Source organism: Rousettus aegyptiacus, unplaced genomic scaffold (assembly GCF_014176215.1).
Source record: "Rousettus aegyptiacus isolate mRouAeg1 unplaced genomic scaffold, mRouAeg1.p scaffold_m13_p_4, whole genome shotgun sequence".
NCBI classification, from domain to species: Eukaryota; Metazoa; Chordata; class Mammalia; order Chiroptera; family Pteropodidae; genus Rousettus; species Rousettus aegyptiacus.
The window spans coordinates 144633891-144653067 of record NW_023416307.1 but is presented as its reverse complement, the minus strand read 5'-3'; the positions used below and the strand labels follow the sequence as shown (position 1 = coordinate 144653067).

The following is a 19177-nucleotide window of genomic DNA, read 5'->3' as shown; positions in this document are numbered from 1 at the left end:
CAAACTCTTTGACATGCCTCCTGAATGTCGTGACCTGGTTCTGATGGACGGAGTGTAGCAAAATGACGCTGTGTGACTCGGGGGCTGTGTCATAAAAAAGATCTGGCTTCCTCCTTGCTGTCTCGATCTCAGATCATGTGCTTTAGGGAATTAGAGGTCATGTTGTGCAGACACTCAAGCAGTCTGGTGGAGAGGCCCACACGGAGAGGAACTGAGGCCTCCCATCAACAGGCAGCACCAACTTGCCAGCCAGGTGAGTGGCCACCTTGGAAGTGAATCCGCCAGCCCCAGTCAAGCCTTAAATGACTGCAGCCCCAGATGACATGTGATTGAGCATCAGGAAAACACCTGTGCCAGAACTGCCCTGCCAAGTGGATCTTGAATTACTAATGCACAGAAACTGTGAGTGATAATACATGTTTACTGCTGTTTTAAGCTAACTTTGGGGGTGCTTTGTTACACAGTAATAGATGACTAACATGCCAAGCTCCATCCAATTTGGGCTCATCTACTAAGATGCACTGTGGTATGTAGAAAGGACAGAAGACCTAGATTTGTCACTAACTTGCTGTGTGAGCACAGGTAAGTGATGTACCTCCGGGCCTTGTTTGCACCTCCATAAGATGGGTACGGCACCATCTAGGTTACTGCAAAGTGCGAAGGTGTTTTGTGATCTGCAAAGATCTAGGTGAACAGCAGTGACTACTAGTCTCACATTTTTTTTTTTCTTTCTCTTCCAGGAAACATGATTTAATGCTTAGCACAGCTGGCAACTTGGCGGTACGGGTCTTAGAGGACTCAGCCAGTGAAAGGAAGAGGGAGCTGGTGCCCATAATTAGAACCACTGCGTTGGCACACTTTGTAAAGGGCCAAATAGTAAATATTTTCAGCTTTGAGGGCCATTTGGTCTCTGTCACAACTACTCAATTCTGCTATTGTAGCATGAAAGCAGCCACAGACAATATGCAAATGAATGGGAATAACTCTTCCGCTAAAACTGTGTTTACAAAAACAGGTGGCAGGCTGGATTTGGCTACTGAGCTACCATTTGCCAACCTCTGCCCTGGAGCCTGCTTCCCATGTGTGTGGTCACCAGGGGAGCAGGAGCAGCACCCCCAGAAGCCTGTTAGAAATGCACTCATAGGCCCACCCAGCTCTGCTGATTCTGTGTCCCTGGGGAAAGGGCCCGGCATCCTGTTTTCACAAGCACTGTTTGAGAAGCTCCACCTTCCTTCCCTCCTCACTGCCCGGTGCCCCTGTGCACCAGAGACTTAAGAGAGATCTCAGATGACAATGACCTGATCGAACATCTTCTCGGGCCTAACAAAGAACACACATCATCTCAATATTCTCCATGGGTAAGTAAATAACATTTGCTTCATGGTTCTGGGTCACCAATTAGCAAAGCAGCAGCCAGTCCTAGCCCAATAGCTTAGAGTCTTCAAGAAAAGAGAACAAACCGTGTGGTAACAACACTCCTAGGGTGAAGGGACTGGATTTGGTTACAGCCCGAGGCTGCCTCTGGGTGGGGCCCTTTGCGGTGAGATACCAACCTGGCTCCTAGACCTACTTGCTTCTTTCAGCAAATTTATTTGAGTGCTGGTTTCCTTCTGTTTTGGTGAAGGGTGGAGGTATAAATGGCAAAGGGGAGAAGGAAAAAGGATATATTTTAAGAACAAAAGAGAGATGAAAGTCTTCTAGGAAAGAACCAAAAGGAATGAAGATGAGAAAGGAAAGAGCGCAGGCCTCAGTCGCTATAAAAGTGTCTGTCTTCCACTTCGTCATGGGAGAGAGAACTTGATCCCATAGTGACAATAACTGTCTTGCCTCTAAGCACCACCGTGAGTGTTTGTCTAAGACATTACTAGTTACATCACTCTCATTTAGCCACATAATAGCCATATGATGTAGACATCACAATCCCCACTTAGACAAACTGAGGCTCAGAGCAGTGAAAGGCCATGTTCAAAGGCATATTCTACAAAGCTCATGGGGCCACAGCTCACAGCCACGTCCGAAGACTCCTATCTGCTACAGAACCTCCCAGCACTGCCCACAGGTCTATGGCTCCGTTTGAGGTCAAAGAAAAATCTCACGTGCACAAGCCTTGATTTGTGCTGATTCTACTTTATCACAGGTCGCCTGTGGGGACTGCTCACAGATGAACCTGCTTCCTTCTACCTGGGACAGCTCCGCCTCTGTCCTCCTACCTTTAGGCACCAAGTGGGAAGATCAGACCAAAAGATTCCAACACTGTGGTAAACAGTGTAATATCAAAAGTCACACAGCCACTCTTTAATGTCAATTTCAAAAGAACTGAAATAAAAATCAAAAAAGGAAGATTATGAAATGCTTCCTTCTGCCAAAGACGCTGAGTGCTTGCCCCGCAGCTACTGAGTGTGAAAAGCCAAACCCTCCTGTAGAGAATCACTGAACTCGAGGAGGGAGTTCTCTCTAGCTCTGTCTGGGCTGTTGCCTTCTGGAGTCTGTCCCTTCCTGGATATTAAACTGCCTTTGGGTGCAGGAAATAAGACTGCTTCATCTTCGAGAGTTGTCACCCCACGGCCTGCATGCACATAGGTCTGCTTGCTTCCACCGAATTGAAAGGGCCCTGGCAGACGTGCCTGCCTCTTAGGAATCTACATCCCATTATTAATTATGTATGTTCTGGGTCATTGGGTCTTTTTGTTTTAAACAGAAGGAAACTTAGGAGGAGGGCATAAATCATAATAGTCAATCCAGAAAACACCTGAGAACAGGCAACCTTCAACACATCTGCTCTACCCAATTAGCCTTTGCCCCAGCAGCACCAACTGGACCAGGCTCAGCGGGGTCCAATGGCTGTGGTCTGTGAAGTCACAGCTGCAGATATGGAGAAAGGTAACCATCTGCCTCCTAGAAACAAGTTCAGGAATGTCAAGCCTTGAATTAAGGTGAGCCTGGCCTCTACATTTTCATGCAGACTTTTCCCCCAGCAAGCTGGTCTGCTTCTGATGGGAGATGTACACCTCGCCAGGGTCCTACCAATTGTCAGCTATTGCACCTGACCCCAAATGCCAGAATGGTCCTTATGATTAGTTATGTTGAGCATCTTTTCATATGCTTTCTGGCCATATGTTTATCTTCTTTGGACAAATGTCTATTCAAGTCCTTTGACCATTTTTAAACTGGATTTTGGGATTGTTGAGTTGCAAGAGTTCTTTATGTAGTCTGGATATTAACCCTTTATCAGATATTTGATTTGCAAATACCTTCTCCCATTGCATAGGCTGCCTTTTCTCTGTTGACTGTTTCCTTCGCTGTGCGGATGTTTAACGTTTAATGTAGTTGCATTTGTTTATTCTGTCCTTTGCTGTCTTTGCTTCGGGTGTCATACCCAAGAAATCATCGACAAATCCAATGTTGTGAAACTTTTCCTCTGTGCTTTCTTTTAGGAGTTTTATAGTCCAGGTCTTATGTTGGAATCTTTAATCCACTTCGAGTTAGTTTTTGTTTATGGTGTAAGGTAAGGGTCCAACTTCATTCTTTTGCACGTAGATATCTAATTTTCACGCCACCATTTATGGAAGAGACTGTCCTTTTCCAGTCGTGTAGCCCTGACATCTTTGTTGAAATCATTTGACTATATACACAAGAGTTTATTTCTGGGCTCTCTACTCTGTTTCATTGGTCTACATGTTTGCTGTTGGGAAAAGCAGTTTCTTGCATGCAGTCTTTTGGTCCCCACTTAGCCACATAAGAATGGACTTTGGGTCTGGAACACCTCATTACCAAGAGATAAAGAGTCCGCATGGCCTGTGTGGAGCTTATCACCTTGTGTGGCAATATCACTCCCTGTATCAGGTATAATGAGTGTTCCTTTGTTCTGCTTAAGCATGTACATCGATGGCCCTCCAGCACACTCCCAGCTTTCAGTATTTCAGACTCCACGGAAAGCAGTTGGGGTCTTCCTGCTATGGTACAAGAAAGGGCCTGACAGACCAACCGTCCTGCATTGGCTGTCACGGAGACCTGCTGGCCATGAGGGATTGATGTCCACTATTGAAGCTGACCTTGCTGTCTCTTCTCTATGTGGGTAAAAGTGTTATTCCACCTAGTGATGCTTTACTGTGTTGTGTTTTCCTCAGCAACTTCGATACCAAGAAGCAATGGGCAGAAGTGTCTGGAGTTCTCCCCTAGAACTGGTGACTGGTGCACAGTGTTCTGCAACCCTGGGGTTGATAACTGGTGCAACGTACTCTGCTTGACATCTATCTTTATGCCAGTACCATACTGTTTTGACTACTGATGCTTTGTGATATGTTTTGAAATTATGAAGTGTGAGGTCTCCAGTTTTACTTTTCTTTCTCAAGATTGTTTTGGATGTTCGGAATCCTTAGAAATTCCATGTGAATTTTAGAATGGATTTTTCTGTTTCTGCAAAATGTGCCTTTGGTATTTTGAAGGACTGCATTGAATCTGTAGATTGCTTTGGGTAGTATGGGCATTTTAACAATATTAAGTCTTCCAATCCATGAACACAGAATGTCTTTCCATTTATTTGTCTTTTAAAATTCCTTTCAGAAGTGTTTTACAGTTTTCATTGTACAAATCTATTGCTTCCTTGCTTAGGTTTACTCCTAAGTATTTTATTTATTTTGATGTTATTGTACATGTGATTGTTTCTTAACTTCCTTTTCCGATTGTCCACTATTAGCATATAAAAATGCAACTGATTTTTTTGCATGTGGATTTTGTATCCTGCAATTTTGCTGAATTCATTTATTCTATCAGATTTGTGTGTGTGTGTGTGTGCGTGCGTGTGGATTATTTAAGGTTTTCTACATACAAGATCATGTCATCTGTGAACAGAGATAATTTTTCTTCATTTCCTATCTGAATGACTTTTATTTTTCTTGCCTGATTGCTCTGGCTAAGATTTCCAGTACTGTTTTTAATAGAAATGCCGAGAGTAGACATCCTTGACTTGTTCCTGATCCCACAGAGAAAACTTTCAATTTTTCATCATTGCATATACAGGTAGCTGTGGGCTTTTCATACATGGCCTTTATTGTGTTGAAGTAATTTCCTTTTATTCCCAGTTGGTTAAGTGTTCTTGTTGTTGTTTTATCATGAAAGGGTGCTGAATTTTGTCAAATGTTTTTCTTCCATCAATTGAGATGGTTGTGCAGTTTTTGCCCATTATGTTAATGTGTTGTCTTATATCAATGGACTTTCATATATTGAACCATCCTTGCATTCCAGGAACAAATCTCACTTGGTCATGATGTTTAATCCTTTTAATGTTTTAGTGAATTGAGTTTGCTATTATTTTGTTGATAATTTTTGCATCTATGTTTATCAGGGATGTTGGTCCATAGTTTTCTTATATTACCTTTGCCCCATTTTGATATCAGGGTAACGCTGGCCTCATAGAATTAGTTTGAAAGTGTTACGTCCTCTTCCATATTTGGGAAAAGTTTGAGAAGAATTGGTGTTAATTTTTCTTTTAAATGTTTGGTAATATTCCCCAGTGAAGCCATCTTGTCCTGAGGTTTTCCTTCTTGGGAGGATTTTGATTAATCTCCTTACTAGTTATGGGTCTGTTCAGATTTTTTATTTCTTCATGCTTCAAGCTTGGTAGGTCGAATGTTTCTAGAAATTTATTCATTTCTTCTAGGTTGTCCAACTTGTTGACACATAATTGTTTAGTCTTTTGTAATCTTTTTTATTTCTATGGCATTAGTTGTGAAGTTTCATCTTTCATTTCTGATTTGTTAATTTTAGTTTTTTCTTAGTCTAGCTAAGGCTTTGTCAATCGTGTTGATTTTTTAAAAAAGCCAATGAAGTGTTGCTGTCTTGATGGTGAGGATCACCTTTTAGCACACGGGTATGTGTGTGTGTGTGTGTGTGTGTGTGTGTATGTGTGTATACACATACACATGTACATGTATAATATATATATATATATCTTTATTTATTTATGGGTCATAATGTTCACTGATTAAAGGTTCACCTATTACCTCCATAAAAAAAAATCTACATGAAGAAGAGGCCGATTTGCCATATTACTGAAGAGTGTCCAGGCCGTTTCCCCCGTCAATACAGTCCACACTTCAGTCTTCTTTATCTGCCATATAAAAATTAAATTTCTCCCCACATCAAGGACTAGGAGAGACTGCAGCACAGCTAATACGATTTGGTAGTTCAGACCAGAACCCTCCGGTTGCCCTCCAAAAAATCCTCATGTGCCGAATCTGGTATTTTACAACTAAGAAAAATGCAGTGGGATCATTTTGGTAATTTTGCTTAGGTGACTCAAATTCAAACTTCATTCTAGGAGGGAAAACCAAAACTTTCAGGCAATCAACCAATCAAAGTTAGAAAGCTCCTTAAAAATAAAATTCCCCTTGGCATATAATGAATTCTAAAATAAGCCAGTGGTTTTTCAGATTCAGACAAATGGTTTACCTAAACACTACCATCCATAAGCAACCAGAGATGACAAAATTACATCTTCTGTGGCTCACACGGCTTCGAAAGGGGATTCCAATGAGAAACTGATTAGTCGAGGGCTGAGCAGGGGACACACCGAGGAGGCGAGGCCCGAATGGCCTGGATTCTCAAGGTGGAGAACAGCGCGATACTTAACTGAGGCATTATCTCCAAGCATGCCGACCCCAGATTCACGCTGAAGTGGACTGAAGCTCGAGCCCACGAAGCCCATTTCATGTGCTTCATACTCCAACCAACATTCAGCAGCTCAGACAAGCCTTAGCTCTGCTGAGAGAAGCCAGGCAGAACCACCACTGCGAAGGGAGTAATCGCTCATACCGCATCTGTGACAGTTGAGTCTTTTGGCCAACACATTGTCCTAATGACATACTGGCCTGGTTTTATCTGCTGGGGCTGTGACTCAAAGTGAGCCCCAATTATTTTGTCACAGTATCTCAGGGTAGCAATTTGACAGGTTCAGCCTTGGCATCCCAACAACTTACAGAAGTTTGATAACTTCGTTTTTAATTATAAGAACAGTATAATTGTGACATTATTTCATTAATGAATTATAAGAGTATGTTTTATTTTTAATCATAACAGTCATCAATATTTTCCTTTTAATATCTTTTTTAAATGCATTGACAGCTATGTTTTTAAATATAGGGGAGCCCCAACATTTTGAGCTTTTTTTCCCCCCCTAAAAGATGTTATCAAGTTGCTACAAATCAAAATTTATTTTAAAAGCCTTAGAGAAGTGCTTTTCACAAGAGGATGCATAAAATCTTGTTTGGGAGAATAATTACTTTCCAATTTAGTTTCCATGTAAACTCTAGTTTTCCTGGAGTGCATTTATTTATAGCACATCTGTGTAAAACTCCATTTTTTCATTCATTTGGCAGCTGAATGAGGGTCACTAAGGTTACTGGACACCAGGACAACCAAGCAGACAGCTGTGCACAAGGCTGATGCATACAAGAAAGATGACAGAGCTCTTTCCCTTGAAGAATGCCTAGTGTGGCCAGGGAGATAAGACAAATAGAAAATAACCCTACGGCACAGCCAAGGATAAGGGCCAAGGAAGTGCCCTCATTTTGAGAGATGCTGAGAGTTTCACTCAGGAGGAGCAGTAAATGACTCTGGGTGCTCGAGAGGACTAATGGCCTCATTAGTAATAGCTACTTTCCAGGGAGGGGTGACACTGAGGCCTGGCACCTGCCTGCTTTAACGATGTGGGCAAAAGGCCAGAAGGCTGGCAACACTTGGGATGGCAGCGAAAATGTTGGGGGAGAGGGTAGTTGAGGCCACATTGTGGGAAGCTTGAAATGGCAGGGTAAGTTCGGATTTTATTCACTGGGCAGGTGTGACAGAAGAAAAGGCATTTTCTGAAACAGGTATTTCTGGCATCAGTGTTTCAGAGTTGGTTCTTCTTTGTCAAGATCTCCTTTGACAATGGTTGTAGGGAGAGAACCAGTCACGTAGCTGACCATGGGCTAGTCATCAGGAAGATCTGTTTCAGTGTAATGTTACCTGGAAGGCCAGTGGATGGGCAGAGTGCAGGCTGCCAGGCTGGCCTCTACACCTCTCCCGCCTGCCTCTGCATCTTGGGAGCAGACCCGCATTCCTGAGGAAGGTTCAAAGCCAGATGTCTCCAGCTGGCTTATTTCACGGGTCCTGTTAAGTCCTCCATCCTGGTCGATGCCATTAACTACCACTGCTCCTAGGAAAGTAACATTCCTCTGCGTGGTGGCTTCGAATGCTCCGTCTGGAATTTCGGTCAGGCACTGGCCCCTTGGGATTTCCTTGTGACTATCAACTCGTGAGAAGGAATATTGTACAGTGCATGACTAATCTTGGGGAGGACCTAGCAGTGTGATAGAATATGGGAAGCTACATTATCTTAGCATCAACTTTATCAAAAGATTTGGGGGTGAGATAGGGAAGAAGTACGACAGCAGATAAAGTACCTGTTATAGACTAAATGTTTACATCCCTCCAAAATTCATATCCTGAAACCTAGTTCCCAGTGTGACAGTATCTGGAGGTGGGTCTTTGGGAGGTGATTTGGTTACAAGGGTGGAATTCTCACAAATGGGAATAGGACCCTTATAAAAGAGTTCCCAGGAAGCTCCCCTTCCCCTTCTACTATGTGAGGTCACAGCAAGAAGATGGCTGTCTATGAGGGATTCACTGCCCTCACTAGGCAGTGAATCTGCCGGCACCTTGATCTTGGAATCCCAGCTTTGGTACTGTGAGAAATAAGTATCTGTTGTTTATAAGCCATTCAGTGGATGGTTTCTGTTACAGCAGCCTGAGCAGACTCAGTCAGTCTCTTTTCATTGAAAATCAAAACCAGAAATATTGTAGAGGAAAAGACGGCTCATAAATTTAAAAAATAAAACATAAAATGTCCCCCCGCTCCCCAAATTTATTTTTTTACCTGGACAGGTCCCTGAGTAAGTTCACTCTCAGAAGTTTGGGATATTCTGGTTGAAAACTTGATAAGACCAGGCTTACAGAGAAACAAGACTCATTAATTTAGACACTTACTGTGACATTTCCCTTCCATGGTGGGTTAAAAAAAAAAAAAAACAAGTTCCCCTCCTACTCTAGAAGCAGAATAATATTTGTAGCACAGCATGACCTTTCCTCAGAAGAAAAGATCATCATGGAAGCTTTTTTAAGCCTGCCAATAACAATGCATCTCTATTATAAAAACTCCCCCCTCTTTAGCACCCGTTGGTCTCTTTCACAATTTAAATAGGCATGTAATGATTCACTGGAGACAGTCATAAATCAGTGCTCCCAAGAAAACTGGGTAAGATGCTGCTGGCAATTGAGCCGAAATTTTGAATAGTTAACCAAGTTCTTTCCTGAGAAAGATGATGTCAGGAGACCCCAGCCTCCTTTTCCCTTAAATGAGTTTTACAGTAATAATTTCCTAAATGAGGAAAATGAGACAGTCCGCTACCTTCCTCACCCCTCTCCGAGAGGCATGGCACAGGTTCATGTAAGAGAAGGACATCCCACAACAAGCCTGAGATGATTCCAGTGGTCCCCCCTTATCTGCGGGGATATGTTCCAAAACCCCAGTGAATACCTGAAACCGAGAACAGTACCGAACCCTACATAGACTATGTTTTTTCCCTATACATATATACCTATGATACAGTTTTATTTCTCAGTTAGGGCCAGTAAGAGGTCAACAACAATAACATGATAAAATAGAACAATTATAACAGTATACTGTAATAAAAGTTACATGAATGGCTTTGGGGCCGGTTATTAAGTAAAAGAAGAGTCACTTGAACACAAGCACTGTGAAACAACAAGAGGGGATTTGTTAACCAAGATGGCTACTAGGTAACTAACAGGCTGGACGAAGGGATGGTTCACATCCCAGGTGGGGCAGAGCCGGACAACATGAGATTTCATGATGCTACTCAGAGCGGTACACAATTTAAAACTTACGAATTGTTTATTTCTGGAATTTCCCATTTAATAACTGCAGACCCCAAATGACCACAGGTAACTGAAACCACAGAAAGTGAACCTGCAGATGGCAGGGCGGGGAGGGGGGGAACAATGTAACTGGCGGCTTTCATACCGAAGGCGGGAATTTTAGCAAATTGGTGTAGATACATATACATATGTATCTGTATATTATTAACAACAAGCCCACATTCTCTTTTGGAAGGAGAGATCCAGAGAACTTTTTTTTCCAGGGGATAACTTGAAATCACCTGTGGATGAAAGCAGGTTTTCAGAACTCACCAAGGACGGCTCCCAGACTGGGAAAATGTGTTCACGTTATAAACAAACCGATTCACAGCCAGACTCCCAACCCCACGCTTTATTGCTCTTAAGCGAATGGCGCATTGGGTCCTGTTGCGAACCACTGGCGGAATTAAGGGTCTGATCACTGTGAACTACATAAAAATGACACAAGGGTCCCAATGGAAAAATAAAGTTCGGTCGACTTGATTAGCTGTGGAAACACTGGGCTAACATATCCCAGTCAAAGTTTACCAGAAATCCCCCAAATCTACTTAACCAATTTCAAAACCATTCACTGCTTGCTTCCCCCCAAATTTTTGCAGGGCTGTTAGTAACTTGGCCTTGGCTTGCATCATCTTACTGGGAAGGAAAAAGGAAACAGCTAGCGTTTCTTGAGGCCATATCATGGGCTGGAGACTTCGTAGGTACCTCCAACAACCTCTGTGAAAACTTAACAATGTTAGCAAATTTTCCCACCTTTTAAAAAGGGGGAAACAGAGGCAAATTTGGCAATCTGCCCAAAGCCGGCGACAGGTAGAGTAGGATCTGCATCTGATCTCACCTCTAAAAGCTGTGCTCCGTCACAAGATCTTTGAGCATCTCTTCTGAGTTATGCTCAGAAAGCCAGAAAGAGAAGTTACATTTCAGACTCTCTGACTAACAGGCACTGTACCCAGCAAGCTTGAGCAGGAAGGATGCTTTGTCACACAGCTCTTGAGAGTCCCTTGGGTCAAAGAAAGCTTATGATGACTTGGTCTCTGGTACAGGAACAACAGGAGAGAACCATTTTTGTGAAAGAACTATTAGGAGTGAAAGCCATATGGTTACATTTTGGGTAAAAGTTACCAAGTTTGAGAGTCAAAGTCTGTCAACGCTGCTAGTAATTTAAAAATACAATTTTTTAATATATAAAGTAACACATGCTTGTAAGATAGAGATGGAGACAGTCAGGGAAAACCTGGAAACGGTTGTTTCGCTGCTGTTCATTCCTCCCTGAAACCCATGAATGCATCTCAAGGAAGCTAACTGGGGACAGGAAGCCCAAAAGACAGATGGCAAGTGGAAAATGACGAGAACAGGCCCACAGAGCCACTCGGCTGTCCCCACACCTGCCTCCCTGGGATGGCACCAGGAGCTCAAAAGCCGCTAGATGTGCAGGCGGGAGGACTCCCCCCAAGCCAGTCTTCTGACTAAACCATCTGAATTTCCTCTCCCTTGGCATCAGCATCCCTGGGCCACTTGGCAACTGCTGTGCTGGACCTCACTGCCTCCCTGCTAATAGGAAAGGTCAGGCCCCCAGGTTGGCACCTCGGCCAAGGTCTATGATGAGAGCCCATGAAATACTCCATGAGGTCTGATCCCACCTAGTCCCTAAAACATATGCTTTGGAGAAGTAGGAATCAACATCTACCCAAATGATGTGGGGAACACGAGGAGCCCCCCCTGATGTCCCCACCTCTGGATTTCTCTGTGTTCCAGCCACGTGGAAGGAAAAGGCCACCCATGTTGTCACTGTTAAAGCTCTGGACACTTAGGAAGAGTCTATAGCAACTCAGTCTCAAATTTAAATTCCTGGGGAACGACTAGACTTGTCCAGCATGGGTCAGGTGCTCACCCCTGGACCACCACCTACAGCCATGGCTGGGGCAGGGTGGGGAGGAAATGTCACATAAGTGAAGGTGGCTGTGCCCACTGCCACTGTACGTACATAGAGGGACTGACAATTCCTAGAAACACTGTGAGCAAAGAACTCAACAGGCATCTCAGACCAGGGCAGCATTAAAAGTGGCCCAGCCAGAAGCTACCTGAGTTACCGTTCCATCAGGAGGTTAAAATCCTCATGGGGAAAGTATTAAACTTGGTATCATATAGCTCCTTCCTTTAGAAGCAAAATGTAGATAGTTTCGTGCCAGCTTTTCATTGATTCCAAATGCTTCTAATAAGTGATTAACATACCACTATAGAATATTTGAAAAATGACCAAATAATTGCCTTCCTGACTACTCCAAGGAGAAAAGGAAGAAAAAAAAAAAAAAACCCACAGCATCTGATTAATGCAGAGCTAATGCGCCATGTCAGAATAATCTGCATTGAACTGCATGCGAACTTGGGTTCTTGAACCCTCAGTTGTAGAGCTCTGAGACCTGTGGTTTTTCCCCCCAAGTTCCAAGTACCACAAATAAAGGCTTCTTTCTAGGACCCTCATGGGAAGGGAATTTCATCATTCAGCACTGAAGTCAGCAAACTTTTTCTGTAAAGTGCCAGATAGTAAATATTTTAGGCTTTGCAGGGCAGATAGATGCAATAACTCATCTCTGCAGTTTAGGCCCGAAAGCGGCCAATACCTAAACAAACGGACAAAGCTGTGTTTGAACAAGAATTTCCAAAGAAAACAGGCAGCAGGCCAGATGTGGCCCCCCGGGACACAGCTGGCCAGCTCCTTACGTGGCAGATTATAGCCGCAATTTCCCTTCATATCAAATGTGGCTTGGGATACTGTGGTGCCCCCGGCTGCCCAAGGGGGGCACGCTCCCCTTCACCATAACGTCCCACGGGAGAAGTCAGGCTTGCCTCTCCTTTCTCCCCAGGTTCCGTGGGGGGCCCCGAGGAGTCAGCTCGCATGCATGGACACTCACCGCATGAGCACTTTTGCTAACTATGTTTTTCCCCTTCTTCCCACTATGATTTTCTATTTTCAGCAGCTTTTTAAGTGAACAAGCTGGAATATGACCCAAGCCTCACGCAGGTCCCCAATGTTGTTTTAATAGTGCCACGTGTCCCCGGGAAACAATACGGGTATGGTTCTTTCACTAGCAAGAAAATACACCTCTGACCTGAGTGTTGTTTTTAAAACCTGTCTTCTTATTGGATCATATAAATAAAAAGGCCTGTCTTTAGCAGATACCAGTGCTGTTTTTTGAAGACCAAAGCAATTTCCGACACAGGAAAACTCCAGAAAAGGAAAGTCATTGACCGTTGCCCCCCCGAAAAGGATGCTTTACAATAAGTTGGGGGTGGTAGAGAAGGAAGGAAGGAAGCTATTATCTGCTAAAGAAATAACTGTAATAATCCCAAATAAAGAATTGGAAGTAAAATAAGATAATGGGGTCAAATAAAGTCACTACTGTTTTCCAAGCAACTTCTGGGGGAGAGGAGCCAAGTTTACAGAAGTTTCAAAGATGAAAGGAAACAACATCCCCTTCCTCATTCATCTTACCTTGCCCACCCCCCACCCCGTGGCTGCACTGCACCCCAACCCCAGGCACAAAAACAAGAACGAATGCCAAGAAAAGATTCAGGTATGTCACGAGGCACTGTAATTTAATCAAATCCTGTTTTTTTTTTTAAAAAAAAAAAGCAGCTTTATTGAAATATAATTTACACACTGTGAAATTCACCCACTTAAAGCATACGGCACAATGGATTTTAGTGCATTCACCGAGTCGTGCAATCATCACCACAATTTTAGAACGTTTTCGTCACCCTAAAGAAACGACTAACCTACGTTAACAGTCAGTCACTCCCCATTACGCCCAGGATCACCACCCTCGGCCCTAAGCCACCACCAGTGTGCCCTCTCCACAGTTCCTTATTGTGGCCATTTCGTATAAATGCAGTCATACGACATGCAGCCCTTTGAGTCTGGCTGCCTTCACTTAGCGTAATGTTGTCAAGGTTCATCCACGCTGCAGCACGTTTCCACAGCACGTATCCTTTTTCATGGCTGAATAATAATCCATGGTATGATGTGCCACATTGCGTTTGTCTACTCATCGGAGGATGGACAGTCAAGTTGCTTCTACTTCTTGGCTATTATGAATCTGCTGCTATGAACCTTCACGTACGGGTTTTTGTGTGGGCATACATTTCCATTCCTCTTAAATCTAATCCTATTTCAGAGGGACAAGGGACACCCGCTCGGCAATCTGAGGGGGTGGCCCTGTTTGGGGTCAGCTTAGATTTTTAGGTAACAGAGTCACAGGCTCTCTAGTCAGAAGGAGTAGAAATTTTCCCTGGAATTACCCCTCCTGCAAAGCTGCCCAGAGCACAGATTACCTATATAAGGAAATACACATGGGCCTCAACTTCCAAGTTCAATTTTTGCAAGTTACTGATTTTCAAATTCCTTTTGTACTAAGCATCCTGATATCAGCTGACAAAGCAATGTTTCTACCAAGGGTGGTTTTCTCTCAAGGGCTTTTTAATAGCTCTGCCATGTCTGCCTTCACAGCAGAGCTAGTGTGCACAAATATCAGAATATTCTGTTACCTTTTACCATTATTAGCCTATACGGTGAGTGGGAAACGGACGAGTGAAAAAATTGATGCTTGTAATAACGTTAGCTACATGTTCAGAGGCTGGAAGTCACTAGACTGTTCATCTGAGAAGGACAAACTTAACGTGCAGGAAATGCTGGAAGTAACTCTCAGAAGAGCATGTAAAAAGCAAGGTGAACTGAGGAATGAGTGGCGAAACCTTTGAAAGTATGAACTGAGGATTAATATTTCAAACAATGACCCGGCATGGTAAATATTCAAGTGTGACAGTACTGTGATTTTATCTGTATGTGGGGAGGGGAGAAGTTTAGTTTAATTCAAAAAAAATTCTATTTTCAAATATAATATTTTCAAAAAATATTTTCGAAAATTTTTAGTGTTGCATACTAAAATATTCAGTGACGAAATGATACGTCATCTAGGATTTCCTTCAAAGTCCTCCTGGAGGAAGAATGGGTAGAAACGTAGATGAAACAATACTAACCATAAATTAATAATTACTGAAGCTGGGTGGTGGGCAGACGGGAATTTAATATACTGTTTGAAATTTCTGATAATAAAATAAAAATAAAAAAACCACACATTCCTGAGACCGAAACGCAGAGAGAATGTCCCAGGGTCTCAGCCTCATTAGCAGAGCAACAACTCACGGCAGGCACCTTTACCAAAGGAGTAAGGCTGGGGCTGCAACTCCTTCTGATTATTTCCATTCTTCAACTGGATAATGCACTGACGTGGTTCAGAAACTGAGCCAGGGCGAAGTCTCCTTGGCACTGGGATCCCCCTTTTGGGTCTCCCTTGCCACAGCTTTCTTTCCATATCCCCTAAATTGTACTTATCTCCCCCACCCCTTACTGTCCTGACTTAATGCTTGTGGAGATCTCTTCTAAGAACTTAGGGAGCCACCTTATTTCTCACCCAGCTACTAGTGTTCCCAACTATATACTGTCTCTGCTAGTTCCCTACTGGTGGACATTTTTGGTTGTTTCTGGTCTCCCACCATAGTAAACAGTACTGCAAAGAACCACCTCACACAAATACCATTTTGTATGTGTTCAAGTTCGCTGTACGATAAATTTACACAGAACTACTGAGTCAAAAAACACCTACATTTGTCATTACGATGGCTATTGTTAAATTGCCCTTCATAACGGTTGGACTGTCATTTATGTTTAGTTTCCCACCCAAAGTATGTGAATTTAAAAACAAAACGAGGACAAAGTTATGACCGTCTCTTACCTCTTTCCTTTTAGCAGGAAGACTTTCATCTAACATTCACATTTATTTTCCCACTAAATGCCATTTCAAGTAAGATGGACTACGTCATATGTAAAGAATTTACTTGAGAAAAGTAATCACAATTACTGCTTAATCTATGTTTTAAGTACTTACATGAAAAATAAACTAACATTTACTGAGCTGCCCTAAGGGCCAAACAGCACTCTGAGCCCTGTGTATACACATGCTTAATGCCTGCACAGCCTTGAGGTCAATTCTATTACCAACATCAGTTCAGATGGGGAAAGAAGCCTGGATGTGAGTACCTGTCCCAGGTCATACAGCTTGTTAGTGACGAGCAAGTGTGAGATGCACTCCACCCTCTCCCTCTGTTCTAACCCCCTCTGGAGGGTTAGAAAACTTATACATTTAGATCCCAAGCTGTTTCTCAATATTCAGATTTCTTATAAAAGTCTGGTCTTCAATTTTCAAACACTGGCATGTCCTGCATTGCTAGAAATAAATTATACACAAAAGCATTTTCCTATCCTAGGAAAATATTTACCATACTGGCAAACGGACCTTCAAATCTGGGTTCACAATTAGTTAGAAATTTGATCGGCATGTGGAGTCCTGAAATATTTATAAATGGAAAAGGTCTCATAGTAAAACAAAGTCATAACAGTCTATATATCCTGCGACTTAGTAAAAGAGAGCTGAAACTTAACTCTGAGGAGTTCTCTCATCATATAACCAACTGGTCGTTAAAAACTTCAATGAAAAAACAGCTTTCAAATCAAGGCATTCAATTCACCTTCCCGCCTCATCCCCCAAATATCATTGCCCTGGAATACACTTTGAGTCTCAATTGATACTGCTGTTGTCTTGGAAAAAGCAACCAAAAAACTCGCAAGCAGGCACTTTATGTTCAGCTTTTGTTTCATATTCAGGTAGAGCAGAGCTCAACAAATGATTCCACATCTCCCTAAGACCCTACACGTTGAGCCACGAACCTTCTAATAATAAAGGTCACATTCTTGTCATGCCTTCTGTCAACCATCTTCTGAGCTGCTCTGAGAAAGTTGCCCATCTGTCAAGGTTCAAGACCCAACGAGTAAACACTGGGCATCTGGAAAAGTCTGAGTTAATCCCGAAGGAATTTTTTTAAAAGGACAATGGCCCAAACTGCATCAATTCTGCTTAATCAGTAGATGGACCCAACCAAGAAAAAAGGTGAAATCAAACAAAGTATTGAGTAAAATTTTGGATTTTGGCGATTTCCTTTTGTAATTTATCAGAGGATGTGTAGTTATTTCAAGGAATGCCAGGAGTTTCTCAAAATTAGAGCTCATTTTTTTTTTTTTATTTTTTAAAAGAGAGGTATCTGGCCTTCTTAAAGGGAATAAAGTATAGGTTGTCAACTCCAGATAATTTAGGAATTAATTTCTAACGTCACAAGCCATTAAAAACTATGACACCTACCTGCTTCATAAGTCACATTTTTTAAAAAATTTATTTTCCAGTTATAATTGACCATAAGTCACATTTTTCAAAGTATATTCTCAGAGGTCCTTCATGAGAACAAGGTTTATGGTCATGTTAGTCTGGCAAAGGCTAGATTTTAGCTATCTTTTGGACATGTAGTATTTTAAAGCCTCTGAAGGGCCTCACTGTAATAAAATTAACTGTCTACCCTGGTATTTCCAGACTTACTCAGCCATGGAACCCCTTTCACATCAAACATATCATCCCAGTGATTCCGCTATCGGGGTCCTCTCTGAGTACCTGGCCAGTGATGCGGTCTGTTCTAGCACTTTCTTCACCTTGCCTTGTGCACCAAGGTCAGTGCCCATGGAAGAAGCATCTTTTCTTCCCCGAACTAGAAAGTTTTGAAAACTGGGATTGTGGTTAAAATGCCTTTGTTTTCTACACAGCATTTAGTTTACCTACTAAACAAATGACCGAAGGCTCACTGCAGCCCTCCAAAGTCAGGAAGTTGGAACAGAGAAACCAGAGAGCTGTGGCGGGAATTTTTAGCACTTACTAAAACATTAACTTACTAAAACGCAAAGCAAGATCTGTGTAAAAGGCTGTCAGTAAGGCCTCAAGTGGACTGCCAAAGCCCTCCCTAGAACATTCACCCTCTTTACTGATAGTGGAAAGAAAGAAAACATATATTAAGAAAAAACATTCCTGTCTTACCCTCCTTACCCACTCTCCCTCTAAGTGGGACCTGACTTCACGCCAAGGGCTCCGTGACAGGCTGGTTCCTCCTGGACTCATTCCAACCCGTCTTCAGCTTCTGCCAGCCCATCCGCCTCTCGCCGGGTACCCCCACCCACACAGCATCTGCTCTCACCCCGGCATAACCAAGGAGTAGCAAAACTGCCCTTTCTTTAAACTTGAATCACACCGCTCCCCTTTCTCCGGAGGGGCCACTGGCTAATGCAGAACAAAGTGTTAATGCTCTACGTTTGCAGGTGTGGCTGGGGCTGCCGCTGTACCGGCCTCCAAGATGGGAAATACATCCTGTAGGACCTCATATAGGAATGGGCGCCTCTGAGACTGAGCCATCTTCCTTTTAAAAGGTGATGCTTAGACCAGCAGCAACCAAATCTCTTGGTGAGTTTGTGAAAAATGCAGATAGATGCTTGGGCCCCATCCTAGAACTACTGGGCCAGAGTCTTTGGGTAGGTTGGCAGAGGGAGGGGGCAGGCGGTGCTGAGGAATCTATGTTTAACAACTTACGTGTGGCTGAAGCATAGTACTTTGAGAATTGCTTCTTTAAAAGACCAACTGAAGAGGGAGAAGTAGAAGGATGACTCATTGTGTTGGAAAGAATGATGCACCCTATCCCCCAAAAGATGTCCCCAACCTAATCCCCAGAACCTGTGAATGTGACCTTACATAGCAAAAGGTATTTTGAAGATGAGATTAAATTGAAGATATTGAGATGGGGGCATTATCGTGGATTAGTGGGTGGGCTCTACGGTCCACAAGGATCCTTAGAAGTGAAAAATGGAGGCAAGGGAGTAAGAGTCAGGGAGAGATCGGAAGATTTTAAGATGGCTTTGAAGGTGGAGGAAGGAGCCATGAGCCAAGGAATATGCCTGCGAAAGGTAAGGAAACCAATTCTCCACTAGAGCCTCCGGAAGGAACACAGCCCTGCCAGTACCTTGACTTTTAGCCCAGTGAGACTGATTTTGGACTCATGACCTCTAGAAATATAAGAGAATAAATCTGTGTTGTTTTAAGCCACTGAGTTTGTCATAATTTTTTACAGCATTAATAGGAAACTAACTCACTCAAAAGCAATGAGAAACCTGGGAAAAAAACCCCAACGGCACTGTAGTAAGCTTGTAGCCCAGATGTTCAATGTATCTCCATTCTAAGAGGCATTTTAAGTGAAAAATGCCAGCTAGCAAAAGAAT

At 42.9% G+C, this 19177-nt stretch overlaps 1 protein-coding gene and 1 long non-coding RNA gene across 2 annotated transcripts in view; one reads left to right on the top strand and one right to left on the bottom strand.

The window, feature by feature from the left end:
• Positions 1-19177, bottom strand: part of CMTM8 (CKLF like MARVEL transmembrane domain containing 8) — a 72537-nt gene that overhangs the window by 17705 nt on the left and 35655 nt on the right. The window lies entirely within an intron of this gene.
• Positions 972-18804, top strand: LOC118601615. The gene is made up of 3 exons (XR_004950359.1): positions 972-1358; positions 2138-4324; positions 18794-18804. It is a non-coding gene; the product is annotated as an uncharacterized LOC118601615 (long non-coding RNA).